The sequence below is a fragment of the Lactuca virosa genome, chromosome 6 (assembly GCF_052849685.1).
Source record: "Lactuca virosa cultivar CGN04683 chromosome 6, Lactuca_virosa_CGN04683_v6, whole genome shotgun sequence".
Classification (NCBI taxonomy): Eukaryota; Viridiplantae; Streptophyta; class Magnoliopsida; order Asterales; family Asteraceae; genus Lactuca; species Lactuca virosa.
Genome location: NC_136431.1, coordinates 35,378,619 through 35,394,868, shown reverse-complemented (window position 1 = coordinate 35,394,868; position 16,250 = coordinate 35,378,619).

Below are 16,250 nucleotides of genomic sequence, written 5' to 3'. Positions count from 1 at the left end.
TGTAAACATCTTCAGCCAACTTTCCATTAAGTAAAGGGGTTTTGACATCCATTTGCCATATTTCATAATCATGAAATGCAGCAATGGCTATCATAACTCTAATAAACTTAATATTCGCTACTGGAGAGAAGGTTTCATCATAGTAAACTCCTGGAGTTTGAGTGAAGCCCTTCGCGACCAGTCACGCCTTGTAAGTGTGTACCTTCCCATCCATGTCGGTCTTCTTCTTGAAGATCCATTTGCACCCGACTGTCTTACGACCCGATACATTCTCAACTAAGTTCCAAACTTGATTGTCATACATGGACTGAATTTCGCTGTCCATAGCCTCTTTCCATTTAGCGGACTCGGGGCCTGCCATGGCTTCCCTATAGCTGTTAGGTTCATCCAAATTTACCAGTGTACTATCACTAATAAATGTATCACCTTTTGCAGAAATATGGAAACCATAGTAATGCTCAGGTGCATTCCTAACTCTAGTGGAACGCCTCAGGGGTATGGGCTCGTCAGTTGATTCAACAGGAGTTTCCTCCTCAGGTTGATTGCTAGGGTTTGAGATTCCTTCACCGCTTGACTCTTGAAGCTCTTCAAGGTCAATTTGCCTCCTACTGTTTCCTTGGCTTATAAATTCTCTCTCTCGAAAGACTCATCTTCTTGCCAAAAAGACCACATTCTCACTGGGGCTGTAGAAGAGGTAACCAAAGGATTTATGTGGGTAGTCGATGAAAATACATCGCTCACTTCGAGGTTCGAGCTTGTCGTGAGTCTCGCGCCTCACGAAAGCCTCGCAACGCCAAATCTTGATATGGTCTAAATTGGGAACTTTCCCAGTCCCCATCTCGTGAGGTGTTTTGGCAACCTTCTTGGTAGGGACTAGATTAAGGATATGGGCGGCAGTCTCTAAGGCATACCCCCAGAATGAGATTGATAATGAAGCTCGACTCATCATGGAACGAACCATGTCCAACAAGGTTCGATTGCGCCTCTCAGCCACACCATTAAGCTGTGGTGTCCTGGGAGGTGTCAATTGTGAAACAATTCCACATTCCTTAAGATAGTCAAGGAACTTTGTACTAAGATACTCTCCTCCTCGATCGGATCAAAGCATCTTAATGTTCCTGCCCAGCTGATTCTCCACTTCCTGTTTAAATTCTTTGAACTTTTAAAAGGTTTCTAACTTATGCTTGATTAAGTAGACATAACCATATCTACTATAATCATCAGTAAAAGTCACATAGAAGCGGTTAGCATCCCTTGTGGCGGTTTTGAAAGGTCCACACACATCTGTGTGTATGAGATCCAACAAACCCTCACCCCTTGCACAAGTACCAGTGAAGGGTGACTTTGTCATTTTTCCAAGTAAACAAGACTCGCAACTATCATCCGACTTTAAGTCAAATGATTCCAAAACTCCAGCCTTCTGGAGTTGGCCTATGCGCTTCTTGTTGACATGTCCAAGACGACAATGCCACAAAGATGCCTTATCCAAACTAGTGGAAGAATCAATATGTAACACATCATTTCCTAAGTTATCTACAACATTCACAACTTCATATACACCATTGCAAGGTAATGCTTTAAAATAAAACACATCATTATAAAAAACATTAATAGCACCACATTCATTATCAAATGAAAAACTATAACCTTGTTTGTACAAGCCATGAAAAGAAATAATATTTCTTGCCATTTCAGACGAGTAACAGCATTTATTCAAATCTAATGTTAACCCACTACTTAGCAATAAAGAATAAACTCCAATCTTGGTGACAGGTGATGCTTTCCTATTCCCCATGATTAAGTTTTCTTCCCGTGCTCCACTTCCTCACTTCTTCTTAGTTCCTGCAAATCGGAACAAATGTGAATTCCACTCCCTGTATCAAGGACCCCAAGAATTAGTATGTGGTGAGTTATTAGACAATATAGTGTAAATACCTGCAAAGGAGGGCTTGATCTTCCCATCCTTTATATCCTGCAAGTACTTGGGGCAGCTTCACTTCCAGTGCCCCTTTTACTGACAATAGAAGCATTGTGCTTCTTTTGGGTTGGAAGTGGGAGTAGCATAACCACCTTTGGTTCCACTTGAAGAGAAGCCTTCAAGAGACTTTCCCTTGGTACCCTTTGAAGGGGTCTTCCTCTTCTTCCCTTTTCCATGCCCGATTGCTAGATAGGGGCAGTGGTAGGAGTAGAAACAACATTTTTCCCTTTGAGGTTGCTTTCAGCAGTCCTCAAAAGTCCTTGAAGTTTGCTCAAGGTGACCTCCTCCATATTCATGTGATAGGTCATGCGGAACTGATCATAACAGGGAGATCAGTATGATGTCAATATCCAGCTCCTCATCAAAGTTCACATCCAGTTTAAGCAAACGATCCATGAATCTTTGCATTTTTTGTAGGTGGCCCGTGATGGACTCTCCATCCTTCATCTTAGTTGTTATCATGGAGGCGATTATTTCATACCTCTCTTGACGTGCACTCTGATGGTACCTTTCCATCAGATCCTGGTGCATCTCAAAAGGGTAGAAGTCCTCATAGGACTTTTGGAGTTCAGGTGCCATACTGGCAAGCATGATACAAGCTACCTTTGTAGCATCTCCTATGGAGTAGCAGACGACTCATCAAGTTCCTTAAGCTCATTGTCAAGGACATATTCCTTGTCCTCATAGCGTGTGACCATTCTGATATTCCTAATCCAGTCATTGAAATTAGTTCCATAAAAAATGACCTCCCCACAAAGGTTCATGATAGAGAAGGAGCCGGTAGGGTTTGAGCTTGAAGCATTGTTGGAAGACATCTGAAAAGAAAGAAAGACAAGTTTAAATTAGATAAGGAATCCTTAATAAGACACCCAAATGTAATATTAAGGCTAGGACCCAACACAATACTTTATAACTTGGAAGAGGGATGTCGTAATCCAAGCTATAAAATATTTGAAGGTAGGTGAATGACGATTCACCAATCTCCACCATAAAAACGAAATAAATTATTAAGTTTTAATGAATTGAAATTCCTAGATTCTTTTGAGATTCATTGAACTTTTCAATGGCATGTTTAAATCTCGATTGTGCCCTTCAAGTTTGTGACTGGGATGCCGATGATCACAGAACAATGTGTGAATAACCATACAAATTAACTTGGTACCCTTAATTTTATCACCTAATCGATGTACCGGTTAACCACACACGCTCCACCGATCTATGATAAACATTCAGTTACCCTTTGCCACACTTACTAGTCCATATTAGTGTGCCGGTTAACCACACACGCTCCACTAACGACTTTGTAAGGTACAAAGTGTAATTTCATGGGTTACCACCAAATTCACATTTTCCTAAAGTAACTAAGATTGGGAATTTATAAAAGTTTAGTCACTTTATATTTATCATTATACTTTTAATGAGAATTATAGTCCTTGTCCTACCCATTCGGCTAACGACCCTCCACCAGTCAAGGAAGCGGTGGGTGAGAGTGAACACCCATTAAGCTGCCATTTTATAGGCAACAACCTTATACCCCCCTTATAGACCGGCTTCGTGAATGAGGCCTACTAACGGTAAAACTGACTTGATCTTATATATATATATATATATATATATATATATATATATATATATATATATATATATATATATATATATATATATATGTATGTATATATATATATATATATATATATATATATATATATATATATATATATATATTAACTTATAATATTATAAAGTATAAGGGTTAAATTTTAACTTTTAAAACTCTAGGGGTTGGAATTAAAGTGTGTTGAGACTTTACAAATTCCAAAACTTGAGGGCAAGTTTTGAAACTATTCAAGACTTTTCATTTCTATAACTTATGAGTTTTAATGGTTTTAAAGAAAAGACTTTTGGAATTCCATAACTTGGGGACAAGTTATGGAGTCCATTAATTGGCATTTAGATCAAGAATTACACTAACAAACAATTTCCAAATAATTCCTATGATCTACTAAAACTCATAAGCATGAACATTCATATCAACAATTTCAAGAATCATATAAACATATATAAAACTTGAAAATTTAATAATAACCATTGTAAATGGATTAGCATAATCATTACCACACCAAAAACAGGTTTTATAAGTCCAAAACAGTTTAGGGTAATGATTCTAGTCCATTTCCAGCAGCAAAACTTGAAAATCTACACACAGGGCCTCCTACTCGTCGAGTGCAAGAACCAACTCGACGAGTAGGATGAAATAACACATGGACTCGTCGAGTCCCCCCACCAACTCGACGAGTAGGATGAAATAACACATGCATCAAGTATAGTGAAAACAAGCCTAGGCACTGATACCACTGATGGGATTTGAGCATTCTAACACTCCTAAGGTGTACATGCAACCCTAGAAACCTTGGATCTATTTTTTCTCTAATATACATGCAAATTTGATTTTCCAAGGTTCATATCCTAACTAGCATGTTATGGGGTACTTGTAACATAAAATCTAGATAGGATTACATACCTTTTCTTGTGGTTGGTTACTTGGAGTTATGAGAGCCTAGCACCAACAATGTGGATGCCTCAAGTGGAATCAGAAATCACCAAACCAACTTGGAAAACTTGAGAGAATGGTAAGCTCTTGTAGAAATCGGCTATGCCTTCAAGTTTCACACACTAGTGCCAATTTCAAGTGCCAAGGACTCCTTTATATAGTATGGTGGATTAGGGTTACATCCATGCAAACCCTAATACCCATGACCTTTCATTTCCATAGGATCCATCGGTTAAAAGCTCCATGGACTATCCATGGACTTCCATGCAAGCTTAGCCCATCCTAAATGAACATTGGCCCATTCTATATATAAGAGTCCATATTTAACTAGTACCTTTTGATCACTAACTTAATTCCAAATTAATTCTTGATCAATACTAATTAAATAATATGATTTCATATTAATATATTATAACCAATAATATATTAATAAATCATAAATATACTATTCTCAAAAGATTATCCATATAAATTGTTTCGGTGAAGTGCAACCCAAATGGACCATGTCGGGTCGGGTCAAGTAGATACCAAATATAGTTACGGACTTAGACACCTTATCCAACACCCTCGCCAGCTGTTGAACCTCGATCACCGGTGCAAACTCAGCCCTGAACCTTGTAATAAAGTCATCCTCTCAACGACCTCGCCTCCCAAGGCATGGCCTACCTCCTCCCACCAATCACGGTCTTTTTCTTTCAGAATACAGGATGCAAGCCTGACCTTCGCCTCCTCGGGAGATAAGCTAGTCCGGAAAGCATTCGTGATGTCCTCCAACCATCGCCTGCTAACAATGGGGTCCTTCCCAAAGAACTCTGGAGCCCCACATGCACGAAACTCTATAAAGGTAATAGTCTGTGCTCCCACCATAGCCACTATCTCAACATGAAATGTGCCCAAGCGCTCATCCAACATCTCTGTAATACCCTCCTTGATCGTAATAAAGATCACAGGAGTCTGCTCTAGAATGCCACGGGTAATCTCAAATGAAATAAACACTCGCCTTTGATCATCCAAGAATCCAGCTCCAGAGCTTGAACCTGATCCCTCAACAGGACCTGCACCACCTCGAGTGACCAACATACTGAAAATAAACAATGCAAACCATCCGAAATCACTCGAAGAATCTCACACACAAGGAGTTCCTCAGTATCCCTGTGACTCCCCTTGATTCGAGTACAGATCCTGTGCTTCTAGAAGTATGGGCCCGAGACTACCTTCCATACCTATTCATAGTTTCCTCAAGATTCGTCCTGATTCCCCTAAGTGACTCCCTTACTACCAAAAATTCTCCATTCCCGCTAAAGAACACATATGAAAAGATAACATGCTTCCTAGGTTCTCCTAGGATTCCCTTCCCACCACTCTCCACCATCAGCTGCAGAAGAACCCCCCCCCCCTACTAACACATACTAACTACCTTACGAATATAATTACATGCAACATACATTAGATAACTCTTTGACTGTAATGTCTCACACTACGTGGGTTGGACTTAGACGAGAGTTGCGTAATAGAGTTAAACCTAACCTTCTAAAATTATCTAATTCATGTAACATGTAACCTGCATATTCACCTGATAGTTAGTTGGTATTATCAGTGGTTCCTAAAAGCACAAAGCAAGCAACATTCAAGCTTCAAGTTCTAACCACTACACTGCCTAAAAGGCCACCCTATCATATCATCTGTAATCTATACTAGCATGTCATTCTAAAGGCTCATACAACATACATACAAAGGCATATCTCATATCACACAATTCTAAGCATATCCTTAGCCCTAATCTAGCATGCTATACATATATACAGATACTGAAACAAATAAACATGTATGGGTATTTCGGGAAATACTTACTTGAGCTTGGCCAATTGCACGCATCACGCCCCATCTTTTATAAAAACCTCTTTGAAAATAGTTTCGTTTTACCAATTCCTCAGTTTGAGTTCAGACACACCCAAGAGTGTGTCTAAATCCCTCAAACCAAGGCTCTGATACAAACTTGTAACGTCCCAAAAATATTAAGTAAAATTTTTTATATTTTAAGTCAACCAAAACCATCATTCATCTATTTGAAAAAAAAACAATCAAGTACGACAATGTAGAAAAATAGGTACTAGAGTAAAATCAAAATCATAGAATGTGGAACACCGATGGATGTTGTGCGATCATGTCGGACCCTTCCCCTTTGGACTAGAGGTACCTAAAACCATAAGCATAAATATTAAGCACAAAGCTTAGTGAGTTCCCCAAAATATCACATACCCTAAATACAACGGGACCCTCCAGGCATCGGTCTGTCAGTAGCATGTGATGGGCCTGCCCAACACATTCATCAGGCCCCGTTTGGCATCGGGCCCTGTCCGGTAAACATACAAACACATATAATACATACAAGAGTCACACAGACAACTAGCATCTAATAAACATAAATAACCGAGCTGGAATTGGTGCCTTCGACTCGCAAATACTGTGAGGAGACTTACCTCAAACTGAAGATATCCAAATCACACACGCACAGCTGCTACAAAGGCTCCTCACACTGAACATATCCAAAACCAACCCTAATTAATAATTAGGGTAATAAGCCATAATCAAAGGTCCAAATCATATTCTCTTACTAAGGGTAAAAGACCATTCTATCGTTCCAAGTCTAAACCCAAACAAACATAGCCCAAGGCCCAAAAAATGGCCCAAAATCATTTCTGGGAGTACACCATGCATACTCCTTCCTTACGCCCTGCGTACTGAGTGTCCACATAAAAATTTACAAGGCGAAATCCAATATGTCCTGCTTACTCATAGGTTAAGACCCGTGTAATCCTCTGTTGTCCAAAACCACTTTTAAGCTCTTAATACCTAAAGACTATATGTCCAACTCATATATCTTAATCTTGGGAAGGTCTTAATTGATAAAGTCGATAACTTTAAGCTTTTGCATGGCTTAATAGATCCCAAAACCAAACATTAGGTCCATAACACTCTTTAACACCCTCAAACTCTTGCATGAGTGAGAAATAGCAACAAACACTTCATTTTTATGACACGATATCCTCAGAAACAACATAAAGTAACAAACTTGAGCTCTAGATTAGCTTTTACTCACAAGAACCAATACCATGGGACAAAAATCATGCAAATCTTAAGCTAGACTAGATCTAATCCATAGAACCATAAAGGTGAGAGCTTTATACCTCCAGAAGCTTGAAAAGGTGATGAAGGCCCTGGATCTTCAAGTTGTAGCCATAATAATCCTCAAAGAAAAACTTCTACTACTTCACTATGCACCAAGAACACACAAAATAGGCTCACACAAGCTAATCAAGGACCAGGGTTTCGAAACACTAGTTGGGGAAGATGGAGGTTGAACATGGAGAGACTTCAAGGGACTTAAGGTCCTTAAATATGGGTTTAACCCTAAGATTTAGGGTTCGGGATCTACATGAGTACACCCTACGTACTCCTTACATACACCACTCGTACTCAACGAAGTCCACGCCCATCTTAACTGATCTACGCCCAACATACGCATCAAGTACGCCATGCGTAGGGACTAATTTTGCAATATTTTGTTATTTTAAATTGGAATTGAAAAATACCTTGAAACGGATGTTACACTATATATCCTATTCCAGAATATTATACCCACCAAGACTCATAATGGTATTTCAAACAATTGTTTTTAAAGATAATGGCTTCTAATGATGAAGAGATTGTGGTGTTGTGGGTAAGTTTTCTTTGCAATAAATTTTTTGAACATACTAGCGCTTTAAAAAAGTCCTAAATATGAAGATCGATTTCAAAATGTGTAGAATAGGTTTGGAATGTAATTATTGTTGTGATTAAAATATGTATAAGTATATATATTATATAAGTATATATATTATTAATATTTACTCCTTTTTCCAGTTAGATTCATATTAGGAATATAAAAAATATGTATAATGTATGTTTGGAACATGAAATAACAGTCTAGAACTTGAAGAACTAGTCCAAAACACATAGAACTTCTTCGGTATATGTAGATCAATTCCAAAACACAAAGGTCGTGTCCAAAACAAGATATCAACATGCCACTTTTTCTTTTTTCAGCATGATCGTGTATATGAAGAAATACTTACTATAACTAGCACGCCTAACTTGGGTTAGGTCATTATGGTAGGGTAAAACTTATCCTGGCATGAGCAGCACTTTTTACGGAATATTGTTTTGGTAGGTAGGTTGATGTACCGACAGGCGTGGAAGGCCACCTGTTACTCTACAATTACTTGTTTTGCAAGGAGGTTATGACCAATTTATGTTCGGATGTGTATGTATTAATATTTCCATTGGGTGACTATGATATTTACTTTGAAAGTAGGACATTCTAATTAATAAAAAATTTGTTGTTTATGTCGTGGCGACATAGACAATGTAAGTTGTTGACTAATAGTTTGTTGGAAATATTCCCATCGTCACAACAAGTCAGTGATATTTCCATAAATAGCAGGTTCGTTTTGGGTTACACACAAAATATGATTTAAGCTTAATATGACAAATGAAAGATTAAGAGAACTAGTTTGTTAATACATCATGATACTGTGTATTAATTAGAAAGTAAAAGAGTTAAAGGGTTTAAGTGTAATTAACTTGATTTAAATGCTAATTTTCCATAAATTAAGGGATAAATAGACCATATATAAAGGATAATTCGTACACAAAAACCTAGCTAACCTCAGAATAAATTATTCCTTCTTTACCCTCTCCCCTCTCCCATCTCGCCTTCTTCTTCTCTTCTCGGGTTTGAATACCTAGTTGCAATTTTTTAGTCATTTCTTGAAGATCCAATGGTGGGAATGTGTTGATTTTTATATAGAGGTTTCCTAACATCCATACTAACATTCTATATTGTGGGATTGTTGCTATCAGCTCCATAGGCTAAAAAAAACTCTACTTCTACTTACTATACAACGATGTTTTCTAGGCTTGGTTTAGCATCAAGAAAGAGAACTGTTGTTTTCTTTTTCTTGGATATTGGCATAGGGTTCTTTTATATTATAGGAGTTTTGGTTTGGGCTCTCCATCATCCAAGAAAAGTGAAGAAATCGGCTAATACTCTCCACAAGAAAGGTACATTCAATCCATACATTCTTGTGTTGTTTGGTTCCTAAAAGTTCCTAAGCAGAAGATCCATGGTGGATTATGATGACTAAAGTTTTATTTATAAGTTTCTTCTATTTCTTTGTGGTGCATAACCTCGACAACAAATTATTGATGAATATCACTCATTAGTACATGATTTGGAAATTTTTGATAGATATCAAGTAATTTACCAATTTAATTGTACGTTTATTCGGTTTAAATTTTATTATTTTTTTATGTAATAGGATACTTTTTATGCCATAAGTATATGTGGGGCATAACAATTTGGGATTATACGTTCAGACATATGTTTATTGTGTTTAATAAAATCAAGGAGGGTCTGCACCCACCCGTCAAAGAACATGACTATATTGTACGTAGGTTTATGTATGCTTTTAAGCTGAAAATAATTATTTTGCATTAATGTTATTTGTTAACATAATTATGTATGCTACTAGCTTAATAAATTAATTTTATAGATATTGATGATAAAGACGTTTCCATACTCATATTTATCATATCTTCTCACATTGCCACAAGAATGATTTCTCTACGAACCGATTAGCACCACTTTCCACAACATGCTTAACCATAAACAATGTATTATGTTAGGATACATACTATTTATAATACCCAAAAATATTTGATATCATCTTCGTCAATAATTTGCATAACTATGTTGATCCATGACATTGAAAAGACCGATATATCTTATTATTATGTAACCTTGACTTCGAAGCCACCAACTTAACTAATGGAGGATTGTTCCTGACCTCCCAAACAGAATAACAGAAGTTGGAAGGATATAAATGGAAGGATAGAACGAAAGGATAGAAATGGAACGATAGAAGGAAGGAAGGATAGAAAAGTCGAATATCTTCCAAAATCATGCACATTTAATGAAGATCTGGAAAGGACACAAGATCTAATATTATATTAGTAGAATAGTACTTACTAGTTAATATAATATTGTCATGCCTTCCCTTCCCTTACTATAAATATCAATCTCTTCCAAACATTCCAGGTAAGTTTTCTTCACTAATCTCAGTCTCTCTCATGGAGACATCCATGTCACCATACAATCAGCTCCTTCCTCCTAGGTGGAGTCGGATCTCTTGACACTAGCAATCTAACTTGATCATTAGAGTTTTCTCTCGGGGCATAATCCCTGGGAAAAACCTAACAGACTTCTTTGTAGATGTTGCTCTGGATTTATAGTTTGAATCCAACCACAACGCATACCTGATGGACATACAAGCTAAATTTAACACCCGTATAACCAGATAAAAAATTATTGTATCATCATTGGCACCATTCATGGGACCCCGATCAAAATAGTCATTGTCTCGTACGGCCCAAAGCCACTTTTTCGTGATGAAGACCGATATGTATCCATCGTAAAAACATAACTAGTTCTATCTTCCAAAAATCTCACCCACAATACAACACATACTATGATAATGTAGGCTTTCTTGCTTACAACATATTTTATGAGCACATGATAACTTCATAACCTTATAATACATTAATACCCAATACAAAAAAGTGGTAACCAGAAGTGCAAATAGTGACTCTAGAATAATCAGGTAAACAAAATTCTTAAAAAATATACCATTTATTTCATGCGTGATATTATACACTTGTCAGCTTTAAATTAGCTAAATTATTGAACACGTGGATTTTATACAATATAAAATGTACTAGTCAGGCCTTAAAAATTGTTGTCTGCAAACATACACATTGACACATTTATTTTTGTACGTATAGATTTTGATATGGTACACTACACCCATGAATGAAACGCATGAAAAACGTAAAACAAATAGTAGATTTTTAATGCATGTGTTCTCAACACCAAATTGTTGCAATAAATGTTGTACATTAGATTGGAGATGCCAAAAAAATTGTTGGCAATTTTATGTTAAAAAAAATCCTTTTACTACATGAGTTTTGAGTCATAAAAAGGGGTCCAATAAATACTCTCTCAAAAAAGAAGAAAGCAAAATAAATAATATTACATCGTGTAAAGTAAAATTTTCCCTGACATACCATGACAACTACCAAACCTTTAGATCTAACACGGACCTCACTCAACTATCTTCTTGCTTAGTTCCTTGGCAATACGGGATGACAACTACCGAACCTTTAAATCTAACTCGAACCTCACTCGACTATCATGCTACTCAGTTCCCTAGCTATACAGGACGTATCTGGATTTTAGGTGATGTCAACAATCCAACAACCATCTTCAACTATCCGCCAAAATCATTAAAACCTGCAAAAAAACGTCACGAGTTACCTTTATACTCATATGATAACACAATATATAATCCATAACTTTTGAAGATGACCAACTTCCATTACTTCTTACAACCCGTTAATCTAGTATAATATTTACAAACACGACAACTGATCAGAATAATCCCAATCCCAAGCAATCCGATTGCTCGAAGCCGACAACCAACGCTACCAAATCAATCCATACATCAAATCTGATAATCAACAACTTACCCGGTCATTCAACCCAACAAAAAGAAATCTTATTCCAAGAATATAAAAACCAAGAATGAATATTAACCGGAAATCAGGACCCCTTTTCCTATTCGACATCTCAACTTATTCGGTAATTGAGTTTATTCAGCAATTTGCTATACCGGAAACCCCTTACCAGAAAGCTTATACAGCAACTTCTCTCGATCGACAAATCATTTCCGGTCAACAACTCGACCTGGTCAGCAACTCGGTAAACCAAAAAGAAGAAAATGTGCAAGATAGGAAAGCTATTAACTTGTCATGATTCCATACCACAATGAAGATAGGAAAGCTAGGGTTTCTTGAAACATTTTCCTATTTGACATCTCGTACTGCAATTTGACTAACTTGTCTTATACATATAATATATTAAACTTTCAATAGTATATATAAGGTGTATTTTTAAAAAATTTCAAAATACAAGGTTTAAATATTAATTATCTAAATTAAACCTTTTAATTAATTAATATAAAACCAATTGTGATTTATCATTATCTTTTAATTAACTAATTATTTAAATTAATTAAATCATGTAGGGATTAAATAATTATTTAAATTGAACAGTTAATAAAAATAATTTAAATTTAATCCTAATCCAAACCCTTCTAATTTTCGAAAATAGGGTATGGGTTTTTTTCCCATTTTAATTAGTCTATTTTAAGGCTATTAAAACAATAATTAAGGAAATAAGATAAAACCCTAAAGGATCTCCCCCATTTTCGAAAATAAGGTTAGGGAGGCTAAGGTTTCAAGAAACCCTAGCAAAATCGAAAATCATTGCCATTAGGGTTTAAATTCAGTAAACCCGGATTTTGATCTATTCACTATTATACACAATCAAATAGAAAACTATCTCTCTGATACCACTGATAGGTTTTATAGGTTACAAAAAAATATATGTGGCGAAAAACTTAACCCTAAGTTCACATGCAACCTATTGGATCTAAGTTTTCTTTCTTTATTACAACAAACAATTAAACATCAATAACCCTAGGAATACCCTACTATTTTCGAAATTCATAAAGGGTTTTAGGGTTTACATACCTTTTGATTATTGTAGTAAATAATCAATAATTCCTGCTTGAACAAGCTTCAGAAAGCAACCACCAGAAATCTCGTGCCTCTAATGGTTTGTACCTACACCCTAACAATAGAAGACTTTAGAGGAGAGATGAGGGAGGGTGGAATTTTTGGCTTCTCTTCTTAAGAAAAGAGTGGCCGGAAATTATAAGGTATAACGCTCCTTATATAGCTGAACAAGGAAACCATGGAAACCCTAATTTGAATATAATAATAGTATCTCAAGTTAGGTAATTATCCATATTCCTAATTGTCCTTAAGGATTAATCTAGAAAGCAAAGGAGGCTTCAAATTTTCGGCCATCCCTAGAAAATTCTAGAGTTATTTTCTTGTTCAACTATTGAACAATTACATCTTAGGTCATTGCACTTTTAATTAATCCAATTAATCTTAAAATTAGTTATAATTAATTATTAATTAAATAATACTATTTCTAATCAATATATTAATCTCGTAATATATTAATAAATTATTTATTGCTATTTATTAATCTTGTAATAAACCAATACATCAACCTCTCTTTTCAAAAACTCATTATGTCAATTATTAGTTTTGAGGGCAATCCAAAAATAGTTTGCTTTCAGTTCAAGTATATACCAATTTAGTTACTGAATTAGATACTTAATCCAGCATAAAAAAACATGGTGATAGGAATAAATCATTAACGATCGAATAGATTAAAACAGGTAAAGAACACAATATAATCAAACTGGTGCTAAATGATTAACAGTCACGCCTCAGAAGAAATCGATGAAGAATTGCTTCTGTAGAGGCGTAAATTAGGGTTACAAAATAAAATATCAAACTTAACTAAAATACGTAGCATGCATGCACCTTATATACTATAACCCTAATATTAAATACGAGTGGACAGGCCCAACTCGTTTATACAAAATGGACTAGTCAAAACAGGCCCAATGACGCAACACTAATATCTTCAACAATCTCCCCCTTTGCGTCAATTGAAACCATAGCCATTTTAGTTCTTGATTCGCTTCTACACTTCATAGACTTTGGGAATGAAACTCAACACCAGCTTGCGAGCTTGAATGTACCAAGTGATCACATCAATGAAACACTCCACATCATCCTTGTTGTTGCCTTTAAACTTCACAACTAATTCCAAAATAAACTCCAGACAAGAAGTAGTAAACAAGTGTTTGTCTTCGAGATGAAAGAATAACTTGCGTCGATCTGCTCCTGGACGATCTCTAGACGTGTATACCACAAACCATCCTTCCTTGTAAATCTTTCCTGGCTTGAGCTTCTGAAAGTCTTTCGGAGCTTCTTTTGGAACAGCGCTTGGTTTTTGCCTCAGAACAGTGGCAATTTCCACATCCATCAGTCCAACTTCCTGAATGTAAGACCTGATCAAAAGTTGAAGATGAGAAAACACCGGTTTGTACTTCTCTTTTTCTCGCAACAGAATATTGAATATCACCATCCAGTCATGGGGGTTCAAGCAAGGCAGATTTGCGAGAGTGAATTGGCAGGCTTGACATGTAGATCCTCTCGCAACTTTAACCTTTGCATTAGGGAAGCTTTCAGTCTCGATTGGCCCAGTAACCTTCACGGCTACAATCTTGCTCGCACTCCAAGTCTCGAATTGGGGCTTCATATGCTTCAAGTTGAAGGCAAACAACAGTTGATCCGCAGTGCTGTCTGAGAAAGGTGCATTAGCAACCTTTATAAAGGCACGAAACCTGAACGCCTTTGGTGTAATAGAAAGGTCTAACTGCGAATCCTGTGTATTTTGGACATCAAAGGAAGCAATTGGATCCAACCAATACTGGCTTGGCATATCCACAGCTTGGTTTTGCATGCGCTTCAGGTTCCACTTTGGAAATAATAGCATTTTGCTTTTAAGAGTGGCCTGAGCTTCCTTTTCAGCTCTTTCTTTTTCCTCAGCCTCCTTAACTATACGAGCATTTTCATCCAATTCTGCTTAACGAGCCTTCCTCCTTTTAAGCTTAGCTTCATCAGGCTCTTCGTCTTCGTCATTGTCAATAATGGGTTCATCACTGAATAACTTTTCTTTGTTCTTTGGATCTGGCTTGATGACAGGAGGATTCATTGAAACTTTAGGGTTTTCATCCGTTTGAACTTTGGAACTACCTTCTCCCCCTTGTTTCGGAAAAGACATTGTCGTCGAAACACACTCCAAACGGTGCAACATTGCGAACACAGGTCTTAGCTTTTCAGCCAGATGCTTTCGTACTGTGATGGAAATCATGGGATCACGGGTCTCAATGATATCAGAGAGCAGTCCATTAACATTAGAGATACAAATTCGCACGACTGCTTTCTCTGCTAGCAAATCATCGACCTTCTTTTCAGTCTACTGAAGCTTGGTTTCCAACACCTTACACTTTTCCTCCTTGACCGCGAGAGCATCCATGATCTTGTTCTCCATCGCCAACTCTTCTTGAAGCTTTTTGAGTTTCGCATCGATAGAAGTCTGGAATGCTTCATGACCAGACTTGAACACCGTGCGAAGTTCAGCAAAGTTCGCCTTTTCTGCTTGGAACATGGCACCAACATTTTGAATAGCCTTGTTCGTTGTTGTGGTATTAGCGTTGTAGGTATCCTTGTAGGCTTCCATGAATTCCCTTGTGTCAGCAATTAGTTTATTGACTTTTTCGGTTGTTTCCTTGCAGACAACAGCAGAGTCAGAAACTGCCTTGGACAAAGTGGAAGTGTTGGCAGTATGTTCCTTTGTGACTCTCTCAAGGATTGACTCAACCGCAACTTTGGAGTAAGCTTCAGAAGTGGAAACGCTGGATGCAAGAAGCATCTTATCAAGCTTCTCATGAAGAGATTTGAGTTCCGCTTTCGGAGTAGAGACATCATCTTCGTTGTCAATCCTTATTTGAAAAGGACTATAAGTGAATCCTTCCAAATCATCAGCGTCATCATCTCCGAAAATCATTTTCGGGTCATCTTTGCGAATGGGAGAGATGGGTGGTGTAACATGAGTTGAAAAACCTGAAGTGT